Below are 12,502 nucleotides of genomic sequence, written 5' to 3' on the forward strand. Positions count from 1 at the left end.
TGACTCGATTATTGGCGGACTGGCCGGTCATATTAGTATTAATAGAGTTTATTAAAACCCATTTTGACACCAGATGTTAACCTTTTTGTTTTGCTATGTAGCTTTGGCTGATCTGGGAATATATAAAGTAAGGCTGGCCTCAAACTCCTAGAGATCCTGCCTCTGCCTTGCAAGCACTGGGGTTCAAGGTATTCGAAAGCACACTCAGCCAAAGGTCAGTCTTGGGTGTCATTCCTCAGGAGCTATCTGCCTTGGCTTTTGTTGTTGTTTGTTTTATGAGGTAGGGTCTCTCATGGGCCCTGGTGCTCACCCAATAGGCTAGGCAGCTTGTCAGTCAGCCTCAGGGATCTTCTTGTCTCTACTTCCCCTGCACTGGGGTCACAGGTTTGTACAAGAGTGTGCTACCATGCCCAGCCGTTCGCATATGTGCTGGAGCTTGAACCCAGGTCCCTGTGTTTTCATGGTAAGCACTTTACCAAATGAGTTATCTCTCCAGCCTTTGCAGTAGAGAATAAAATATGGTTTCCTAACTAGTGCAAAGCGAGTCTGTTTCCCTGCTGCCTTGCTAAGATTATGTTGCAAAACCTTTTGTGTGGGGTTACCAACCAGGACCCCCTGCCTAGGAAATGACACAACCTGCCATGAGCTGGGACTTCCTACATCAATTAACAATCAAGGCAATCCTTCACAGACACATCCATAGATCAGCCTGATACAATCACACCACTGACACTCTTTTCTCAGGTTTAGGCTGTGTCAAATTGACAGTTACTGCTACCTAGGACAAGGGGTTAAGGAAGAAGGAGAGATAAGTTATAGTAAATATAAAATAAGAGATCCACATTTTCCCACACATCTCAGTTGTATCATGAACTAAACTTTTTGATTCTGCTGGGCGATAGTACAGGCCAAACATCTCTAAATAAAAAATCTGATCCCCTGAGTGCTCCAAAATCTGAAACTTTAGGGAACAACAACACGATGATGCCACAAGTAGAAAATCCCACATATGGGGGCTGGGGATTTAGCTCAGTGGTAGAGCACTTACCTAGGAAGCGCAAGGCCCTGGGTTCGGTCCCCAGCTCCGGAAAAAAAAGAACCAAAAAAAAAAAAAGAAAGAAAGAAAGAAAATCCCACATATGACCTCATACATATCATGAAGCACATGAAATGAAGGCACATGAAAAATTTTGGATATAGGGGGCAGGGGAGATGTCTCAGTGGTTAAGAGCACTGTCTGTTCTCCCAGAGGTCCTGAGTTCAATCCCCAGCAACCACATGATGGCTCACAACCATCTATAGTGTGATGTGATAGCATACAAATGTATATGCAGATAGAGCACATATATACATTAAATAAATAAAATGTTTAAAAATATTGAGTGTAATTTAAAACCTTTGGGCTTTGCGAATAAAGTATACATGAAATATAAATGAACTTCATGTGCACACTGGATCTCATCCCCAAGATGCTCATCATGTGCATGCAAAGATTCTAAGACTAAATAAATTGAAATCCAAGAATTTCAGTTTCTAAACATTTCTGGTAAGAGATAACCCAACCTATATGTCAATGGTTAAAACGTGTCCTTTCACCCCAATTTACATGTTGAAATCTTAACACTGGTTTGACAATATTAAGAACTAGGATGGTCAGGAGCCTTCAGGAATGGCCTTATTATTAAAACAAACAAACAAACAAACAAAAACTCTAGTAATGTCTGTCTGTCTGTCTGTCTGTCAGTCGGTCGGTCGGTCAGTCTGTTGGTCTGTCGGAAGGAAAAGTTGTCAGTCTAAAGAGGACCTCACCAGAAGCCAGTCAAGGTCTCATCTTGATCTTGGACTTCTGTGCTCGTCTCATAGGACTGTTAAAAGTACGACACAGACAATGCATTTAATGTGCTTAACCCAGTGCCCGAACATGAAAACAGTAAACACGTGTTAGCTCTTTGACATTTTATGATCAGAAAACAGTTGCTGGGGCACAGGGTGGGGAGTGGCTCAGTTGTTAGAGAGGGGTAGGGGTGTGGCTCAGTAGTTAGAGCACTAACTTAACTCAGGAGGTGGAAACAGGAAGATCAGGAGTTCAAGGTCATCCTCAGCTGCGTGGTGACAGGCAGACCGGACTGGGGTACCTGAAACCCTGTCGCATAAACTGAAATAGTTGCTGGGCTGTAGAGATGGCTGTGGTTAAGCACACCTGCTCTTTCAGAAGACCTTGGTTCTCTTCCAGCACCTAAATGGCAGCTCACAACCATTTGCAACTCCAGTTTCAGGGGCTCTCTCTTCTGGCCTCTGCTGGCATCAAGCACACATGCGCACACACACACACACAAACACACACACACACACACAAACACACACACACTACATATAAAAACATATTCAGGGAAAACATTGTACACAGAAATTAAATCAATCTACAAAAAATATTTGAAAAAAAAGTCATTAATTTGGATTAAAAAAATAAAGAAACAAATCAAAGGGTGAGTGACTGCTGGAATGGCAACCATCTTTGCTTTTAATAATGGACTCTGTGGGCATCGGATGAGTCCAGGGTTCCTGTGCTTTCCAGGACTTAACTATCCTCTATCTGGACCCGCCTTCCCTGAGCAAGGATCTGTGCTGGTCTGCCACATAGTCTCACTGGCTGCTTCTTTGACAGTGTTAACTGAGGAATTCAACTTTGTGGGGCGAAATCCCTGGAAGTCCAAGTTTGCATTTCAAACCAGGCAATGCCACCACCGTTCGAAATGAGTAACCCCCTCGAGTATAACTCCTGACAAACGATCATATGGGTAGCAAGCAGAGAGGAATGTGTCATCATACGAGGTAAATAGTAAGCCCACTGCCTGGGGCTCGCCTCATCTGTCCCAGCTGGGGTATTTTCAAAGCTTGACATCATTTGCAAACATGTGTCTGTCTGCACATACCTTTGGTCAGATGCAACTTTTCCATTCCCAATTTAGCTCCTCATTTTTTCCCCCCTGAAATGAAAGATGTGCTTTGAAGAGATAGACTTTTAATAGATACTTATTCCAGGTATGTTCTGGGGGAGCTCCCCTGTCTCTAAGCTAACTTCCTGTTGACTCAGGATGAGCCAGGCTCAGGAGACAAAACAGGAAAATACCAGAATGATAAAAGGCTGCAATTAGCGAGAAGTTACTTATGTGTTAGACAATGTACAGGGGCTTCTTCACGCTTGCACTGGGATCTGGACCTAGAGAACTTAGGGACATGCCTGAGCACATGAACGCAGGTGGTCCGTTTTGTAAGTGTCTCTGTTTAACCCCTGCAGTGATCTTATCCAAATCTAACCTGTTTTATAACATTAGCCATGGACTTTATATTCTCTGGGTGGGACCTGGAAAAGGTTTTAGGCATTTCGCCACTGGCAGGCACTGAGGGAAAGAGGTTTCTGGGATTTATAAATAGATGCCTTGGGAAAGCGTGGGCAGGCCCTTTATGTAAATCTCCCACAGCCTTTCAGATCTGACTCCCATCATTGCAACACCCTGGGTTGACTGGCTGTGGATTAGATGTAAGTCCTGTCCCTGAGTTCTTTCCGATCAGGCCTCAACGGCCTCCTGCAACACATAATGATTTTCTAGTGACTTTCGGGAGATTCCTGTATTAGTTTTCCAGTGTGTCGCTCAGTGTTCCATATATAGTAGACGCCTCATCAGACCACTGTGGCTGATAACGATGATTCACAGAGAACTGTTGGATGGACAGTGGACAGGAGACCCAGGGCTGAGTCCCAGCTCTTCCGTGACTTGTGAAGTCCCCATCTCCATACTTCATTGTGAAGTGAAGCCTAGGAAGTGTCTACAGCCTCGTCTGTGTGAAAAGGTCTCCATGTTTATCTGAAGGCAGCCCTTTAAGGAGTCTTAGACAGAACTTCTGTGTCTCCTGTCCACCAGCCAGCCAACTTTCATAAAACAGGTATGGAAAATGGTGTCAGTGGGCTCACAACCATTAATGCTTTCATTAGAAAGAAATCGGGAAAAGTCCTTTGACAAGCGCGTGTAAGAGCAGAACACAAGTCTCTGTTTCTGAGTGTGCGCACAACTGTAGAACCACGAAGCTTGAGGGAATGAGCGCGTTTGCCTTCACGTCTCATCGTGCCTTAGTTGTGTTTCTCCTTTATCTGACAGAGCACTTCACAGAGCCAGGTGAAGGAAGCAAGGGTTTATTGTAGCTCACAGTTTGAGGACACTGTTCATCATGGCAGGAAAGGCACGATGACAAGGATCACATTGTCACATTGCATCTGTGTCAGAAAGTGAAGAGAGACGGGCTGGTGTTCAGCTCGCTTCTCCCTTTTTATTCAGCCTAAGACCCCAGGCCATCGAACAGTGCTGACCATGTTTAGTTTGTGCCTTCCCAGTTCCGTTCATCAAACCTACCACCTCTCTCACAGATGCACCCAGAAGCTTCTCTCCTGGATGATTCTAGACCCTGTCAAGTAGACAATCGGTATTAATCATCACACAGACCAAGAGCTCCAAAGAGGTGGGAAACAAAGAGGGGCCTCTCAGACTTCCAAACCCAGATCCTCTTGGGGCGGCTCCCCAGCTGCCTGTGACCTTCCATGAAGAAAGTGAGCTAACTTGATGCGAGTAGTCAAGCTTGTATAAAAAGGTGATACACAGATGCCCATCCTCTTACTCTCAGGTACCTTGTACAACCTGGTTCTCCTCCATCATTATAGCCCAAGCTTGAGAATCATTTATATGGTAGGAAGTTTAGGGCAAATGTCTAGACATTGCCATGGTAAACAACTCGAGGCTTAACAAATTCTGGGCTGATTGTTTCTAACAGTATCTGCTGAGACCAACGACGGAAGCAGCCACATACTCTGCCAAGACCCCACATCCATTCTCACACAGAGTATTGTTCTAAGAACCCAGTCATCAGGCCAGGTGTGGTGGCTCACAACGTTAATCCCAGCATTCATGTGGAAGAGACAGTCAGATCTCTGAGTTCAAGGCCAACCTGGTCTGTGTTGAGAGAACGTGTCTCAAAAGCAAATGAACAAACAGAAACCCCAAGCAATCAAAAGAACCAGCCATTCCTGCAGGGTTCCCGCACCACTACACTACACTACACTGTTGACTGAAGGACTGAGAATGGGTTGAAGGATATCAGAGCTTAACCAAGCCTGCAACATCCATGTGTCATCATGTCTCATGAGTGATCTAGGTATCCAAGCACCTGTAAACACCTGAAAAATTGCATACTGCTTCCAGTCCCACATCAAAAATAAGCAAAGAAGTAAAAAAAAGGTGAAACATTAAAAAACATGAAAAGTGAACTTGAGGGGGCTGGAGAGCTGCCTCAGCAGTCATGAACACCTGTTGTTCTTGCAGAGAATTCAATTCTCAGTGTCCACATGGTGGCTCACAATCATTCATAACCCCCGTTCCAGAGGTCTGAGGTCCTCCTTGAGCACCAGGTTTGCATGTGGTGAATGTACGGGCAAAATACTTATAAAACAAATCTAAAATCTGTAAGGTGCTCTAGCAGATGCTGTTTCCCCTTTAAGATGATCATAGGTTAGAATAAAACATCTCATCCACACTTCGGCTGAATATCAGAAACAGAGCAGCGTCTCAAGAAAGAGACCAGGGCATGAATTTAAATGGAGCCCATAAGCCTTTCCTGCCAAATCAAACCCAGTCTCATCCATGCCCATCTGGAGTGGGAAGGGCAGATCCACAAACTCCGTAACACTCATCACATGATTAGCAATTTTACCAGAAACCTGGAGATGCCCTATTTTAGAAATTATGAGGTAGAACGGGTCACAGTGGATTGGACTGCTAGTGAGATTTTCTAAGAACTATTTTTTGTTGTTGCTGGTGTTTTTTCCAAGACAGGATCCCTCTAGGTAGCCCTAGCTGTCCTGAAACTTGATAATAAGAACTAGGATGAAAAAAAAAAAACAAAACAACAACAACAACAACAACAACAACAACAACAAAACAAAAAAACATGGGTTGGGGATTTAGCTCAGTGGTAGAGCGCTTGCCTAGCAAACGCAAGGCCCTGGGTTCGGTCCCCAGCTCTGGGAAAAAAAAAAAAAAAGAACTAGGATGAGCAAAGGGGAGACGATGTCAGAAAGAAAAGAATATGAGACAACCAGTGAAATACTATTACCAGGGGAAATCATTGTGTCCTAGGGAAGAAGGTGTGATATGATTTTAAGACAAGAGACATGAATCTTCCAGGCTATGAAGGAATGTGAAAGACAAAGAAAGGGATCTTTTTATTGTCACCAAAATGCATTCCTTTTCCTTTATTAATTTAATTTGTTTGTTTGACACAGGGTTTACTCTAGGTAGCCCTGGATGTCCTGGAACTCACTGTAGGCCAAGCTGGCTTCAAACTCAAGAGATCTGCCTGCCTATGCCTCTTGAGTGCTGAGACTGCAGTGTAGGCCGTGCCACCACTGAGCAGCAACTTAAAAAATTTATTTTTTGTGTATGATTGTCCTGCCTGTACATATGTAGGTTCACCATATGTTTGCCTGGTGCCTTCAGAGGTTGGAAGAGGGCATCAGATCCCCAAGGACTGGAGTAACAGATGTGTGAAATGGAAACTTAAGAGTTCTTTGGAAAATCAATGTATTGGATGGTGTTTTGCTGGGGTAAATATATGGAGTGTTTTCCTGAAGTGGACACAGGTGAAAGGCTCAGGCAGACTTGTAAAGGAACACTTGGCTAAAGCAGACACAGGTGAAAGGATGTTCCACTAAAGTAAGCATGTGAAAGGATACATGATGGGGGATTCTTTGCTAACAACACACATGTATTGGTCTGCCTTACATTGAGTAGTTGAGCTCCATTTGTCGGGACTCCATAGAAAGAAACACACCAAAAAACTTCTGTCGGTGTACTGTGGGCTTCTTGCTGCTACCTCAGACTCAGGCTGATAGGCAAAGAGGGATATCAACTGAGACAAACTCATGTGCTGAGGCTAGACCTGTGAGGGCACCTGATTTGGGGGGTGGGGCATAAAAAAAGACTTGACCGGCAGTGACAGAGGCTGAGCTTGGCTTGCTGGTACAACTTGTTATGCAATGCTTGTTGGTCTCCAATCTTCACTGATCTTTACTTCTCTGAGAGGCACAGCTAAGAACATTTCCTGGCATTCCTCCCTGGTCTCTCCTGCTGATTTGTGCCAAGGCTAAGGCCTAGCTGTCTTTGCTTGGGAGTGCCACCAATGCTGATTCATGCTTGCTATCCCAGCTCTACTGAACTGGACTGTTGATATATCTGTGAAGTGTTTGTGAGTGGATCATGCTGCTGCTGCCGACTCCTGTAAACTGAACTGCTGATTTTCTGACAACACAGATGGGATTTGCTCCAAAGAATCCTTTCTAAACAGGTCCACTTCCCCATATTCTTTCTTTTCCACTTCTTCTGGTGAGTGTTGAGCCAAAAGGGAGATTAAAGAATTTGAGAACCATCATTAAAAATAAGGTTTGAAAAAATTAAAGTTATAGTTGTGAGCTGCATGTGTTCTGGAAATCAAATATGGATTCCCCGCAAGAGCAGCAAACATTCTCAACCTAGAAGAGATCTCCCATCTTTCTTATCTTTTTTTAAGAAACTTTTTATTGATTGTGAGTTTCACATCAGGTACCCCAGTCTGGCTCATCTCCCAGTCCCCTGGTATCTGTCCTTTGTCCTTGAACCTCCCCTGTAAAATAAAAAACACAAATAACAAACAAAACAAACAAACAAACAAACAAACAAATACCTTCGTGGAAACTGTAATGTGTCCCAGTGTGTCCCAGTTTATCTCTTTCCACATATCTTTACTCGCAAATGTTCATTGCAATGAGTCATTGGTCTGGTTCAAGATCTCTGGCTTCTGTGGCACCATCAATATTGGATCCTCATGGGGATTCTGCCCAGTTATTCTGTTGTTGCCCTGTGTCATGGAGATTCTGCAGCTCTGGATCAATAAATAGAACCCACCCTTTCCCACGTCCCAACTGTTCGAATTGTTCGAAGATGATATAGATTTGGGAGTGGGCCAATTCAGATTCCTGGATCTAGACCTGGGTGCTAGCTGAGCTGGTCAGCACACTGGCTCTCCCTTATCCTCATCACCAGCACTACTCTGACTAGGCCACCAAGGCTACCGTCAGCAGGAGTCAGGGTCAGGTCTCTTGAGGTCATGCCCTCAGACCTGCTTACAGGCACCCACACCTCCAGAGCCAACTCCACTTACTGCCCAGTCATGATGTGGAGACTACTCTCCAAAGTGCTGCAGCCTGTGAGGGACTGGGCCTACGCTCCTGCTCTCACCTCTTCAGGGCTGGCTCACTCATGCCTTTGCCCTCAGGGCCAGTTCCATTGAGTTGCTGCGCGATGAGGTGCTGGGCTCACTCTCCTGAGTGCTACAGCCAATGAGGGGACTAGGTCAGTTCTCCCACTCTCATGCCCTTGGGACCAACTCTTCAAACTACACTACCACAGGAGGCAAGGCAGGGAGGGAGAGGGCCAGCTCTTCCCAGCTCAAGCCCTTGGGGCCTGCTCACCTCATCCCCTCCAGCAGTGCCAGCTCTACTGTGCTGCCAAAGTGAGGTGCAGGGCCTGCTGTTTCACTCTGATTCCCAGGGTCAGCTCCCCTGACCACTGCAGGTAGTGTGGGGTGAGGGGGAGAAGGCATTATCCCAACACCCACCAGATGAGGGGAGAGGCCAGCTCTCTCTCACTCTCACCCTCAGGGGTGGTTCACCTGCCCCCGCCCCCCACACCATCATCGTCAGCTCTGCTGTGCTGTCCCAGGCTAGGTGCAGGGCCCATTCTCTGGAGTGGTGCAGCCAGTAAGGATCAGGACTAGCTTTCCCAAATGCCAGAGGTGGTGTGGGGGTTGGAAGGGAAACATCCCCTATTCATCTGTGCCACCCTCAGGCAGACACGTGAGAGGGGTCAGCTCTCCCACACTCATACCCCCACCACCAGGGACAACTCCACTGTGTTACCTGGGCAAGGCACAGGGCCTGCCCTGATGTGCTACAGTTGATGAAAGATGGGGCCAGCTCTCCAGAATGCCAAAGCCAGTGAGGAGAAGGGCCAGTTCTGCACAGTCTCTGGACATCCATGTGGGCATCCCCATGCTCTCCAGTGGTGATTCGAGCCATGGATATCAACACCAACACCAAAACCCTGAATCTGTGTGGCCATGGACTCAGACATGGCCCTAAGTAGCAGCCTGGGCTGGGACCTCACCATGGCCCCTGGGGGCAGGGCTGGCCAGTAAGGACAGGCCACTCCTCTCCACCCTTGAGTCTTGTGAGAGGGCATGTGATGTTTTGCTGAACACAGACAGTTTGGGAGGGTGCGTGATGTTTAGAAAGATTATAAATGGAACCCCACAAACAGCGAGAGGATGCTCTTACATTACTACACCCCTCAATGCTTCGCTGGTCTTTGTTGGTCTTCACTTCATAGAGAGAAACGTGCCAATAAGTTTCCTGTGGTATTCTGGCCGCTTCTCCTGAGTTGGCGGAGTCTTGCTGTTTCTGCTGGATTGTGACTGATTCATGTTTGGTGTTTGCTACTGAACTGGACTGCTGGTATCCTGACAATGAGGAGTGGAATTGCCCACAAGGAACTTCTTCTAAACAGTTCCTATTAACCTTCTTTTTCTCTCACCTCTGGTCAGTGGGATGGAAGGGAAGGTGAAGTGTTTACGAGCCCTAAATAAAGTAAGTTTTGAAAAGTCTAAGTCTACAGGGAGTCCCCCCACTCCATTTTTAGATTCAGCCCTCCAAGTAGAAGTGGTATCAACAGAGGATTACTTTGCAATTTTAAGTTATAAGGAAATTCTAATATATGCAAAATTTGAGAGAGATAGGTGTTCCCATCACCTAGTCCCACCAAACCCTTTGTTGTACTGTCTCCCATGATATTCTGAAGCAAATCCCAGATACTATATTCCCGGAGCTTCTGAAGCACCATACCTATGTTCTATCACTGAGCTACACCCCCAGCGTTGGCACCATAACCTGTAATAATCTGTAAATATTTCTGCGTACCGTTGTTGTAAATGCTATTAATTAACTCTATTAGTTCTTAACATGATCCAGCCAGCCTCCAAGAATTGAGACACAGTCTTATTGATTTACTTAGTCAACTTTAGCACAAACACTGGGTGATTACCCCTAATCTATTTTTTCCACGCCAGCTATTTTCCAGCTGTACTCTCTCCAAGTTCCTTGCCGTTCAAGTCTTTTTTTTTTTTTCCATCAGTCTGTCCTCAGGGGGCACTTCTTTCAGTGACGTGCTCCTGGTCCATCCCATCTGATGGAGCCCTCCTGCTCTCTTGTCTTCTTTCTCCTCCTTTCTCCTCTCTCCTCATGGTCCCTATCTGCAACCCTAGCCCGGTCACTGAAACCCCCACCTACATTTTTTTCTCCCGAGTAATTGGCTGTAGCCACTTTTATTTAACCACTCAGAGAAGAATGGCGAGCAAAGTTAATATAACTTCATTTGGTGTAATGGGAATCTGCTAGTCTTGACTGCAACCAGATCTTGGGGGTCCAGTATTTAGCATTCGGATACATAGCAGTACCTAGCCAGCTCCCAACAGTGTAAAGCACTGAAAGGAAAAGATTGTTTTTTGCAGACTAAAACCACCATAATTACATCTTTCAGAACAATGCATTCATTTTTCAATAGCTGGTGCGCATTTGGCTTTCTAATTGTCACGTGTTATTTCTAGTTTACTCCGTGAATAATTTGGTGGCCTGAATTGGAGAGTCAAACACACGTCTAGTATTGCAATTAGTTGCCCTTGAAGCAAGGCCCCTGATGATGAGCATTTCCGGGAACATCTAGGATGGCTTCCCACCGTCTTTATGTGGTAGGCATTCCATCTGTCAGCCTAACTCTATCGTTCCCATTTTCTGGTATTACTTTTGCCCATGTCTTGGATGTTTGCAGCCTACCATCCTTAACTGCAGACACCCTCTCCCCTTTCAGACTCAGTGACAATTCCTCCTCCTCAGAGCTGAGGGGACCTTGTTATCCGTCCATTTTCTTCCCATCTATTTACCATTCATCCTACCACCTCTCTACCCAGAAAGCCTTTACCAGGAATCTACCACTTGTCAAGTTTTAAGATAGTTCTTTGGGATACAAGATAGCCTTGGCTGAAAGGCCAGCTTTATCAACAGAGTGAGTTCTAGGGCAGCCACAGTTAGGCAGAGAAAGCCTGTCTCTAAAAGTGATTTTTTAAAAAAAGATAGCCTTGACCAACATGAACTGACAGCCCAGGACGGTGCTGTCCTATCGGTGGCCATGTGTAGATGTTTTAACGCTTAGAATGTGTCCAGTCTAAATAAGCATGTACTATATATACTACTATACATCCGCTACAAACACTGGGGTTTGGCATTTAACACGATAGGTGAAAGATTCTATTATTTTTAAAATACACTTTAAATCTGTTCATTTATTTGTATTTATTTTTATGTGTACAGGTGTTTTGTCTGCATGCATGCCTATACTTGGTGCTCTCAGAAGCCAGAGAGGACATCAGATCATCTGAGGCTGGAGCTACGGATGTCTGCCACCGTGTGGGTGTTTGGATCAAACCTGGGTCCTCTGGAAGAGCAGGAAGTGCTCTTAACTGCTGAGTCATCTCTTCAGATCCCTATTAATGTTTTTTTTTTTTTTTTTTTTTTTTTTAAATAAACTTTGGGGTTGGGGATTTAGCTCAGCGGTAGAGCGCTTGCCTAAGAAGCGCAAGGCCCTGGGTTCGGTCCCCAGCTCCGAAAAAAAGAACCAAAAAAAAAAAAAAAAAAAAAAACCCAAAAAAAAAACTTTATTTTAAAAAAACTTGCAAATCAAATAACATCACACAACAACTAATCACGCCTAAAGTCTATATATCTCAACAGACTTCTATAGACTTAACACAGCCATTCTGAAGCTATGGGGCTTCACATTGGACTACACGCTTGCACTATTGAATATATATATATATATTTTTTTTTCTTTTTTTCAGAGCTGGGGACCGAACCCAGGGCCTTGCGCTTGCTAGGCAAGCGCTCTACCACTGAGCTAAATCCCCAACCCAACCCCTTGAATATATTTTTATGTACTTATCCACAGCCTAAAAAAAAAAAAAAAAAAAAAACACAAGAGCTTTAGAATTGGAAAAATAATTTATGATTTTTTTAACTGTTTATACATTGAAATACTATATTCTTGCTGTATTTGAATTTGGTAAATGATTAAAGTGAATACAAATGATGCGACCTTTCCTTTTTAGATAGAGCTACTAAAACTTTTCAATAGCTATGTGGCCTGCACTGGTGGCTTGCATTGGTGGCTCACCTTCTCCATCTGCTGAGCTGGTCTTGCGACAGGCTACAGAGATGCACGTGGACAGGGCGTGAGAAGAAGGAAGGGCATTGACCTAAAATGTGTCGTGTATTGTGCTGAGCACTATAAATACCCTCGTGTGAGATGGTAGG

This window comes from Rattus norvegicus, chromosome 10, assembly GCF_036323735.1.
Source record: "Rattus norvegicus strain BN/NHsdMcwi chromosome 10, GRCr8, whole genome shotgun sequence".
NCBI classification, from domain to species: domain Eukaryota; kingdom Metazoa; phylum Chordata; class Mammalia; order Rodentia; family Muridae; genus Rattus; species Rattus norvegicus.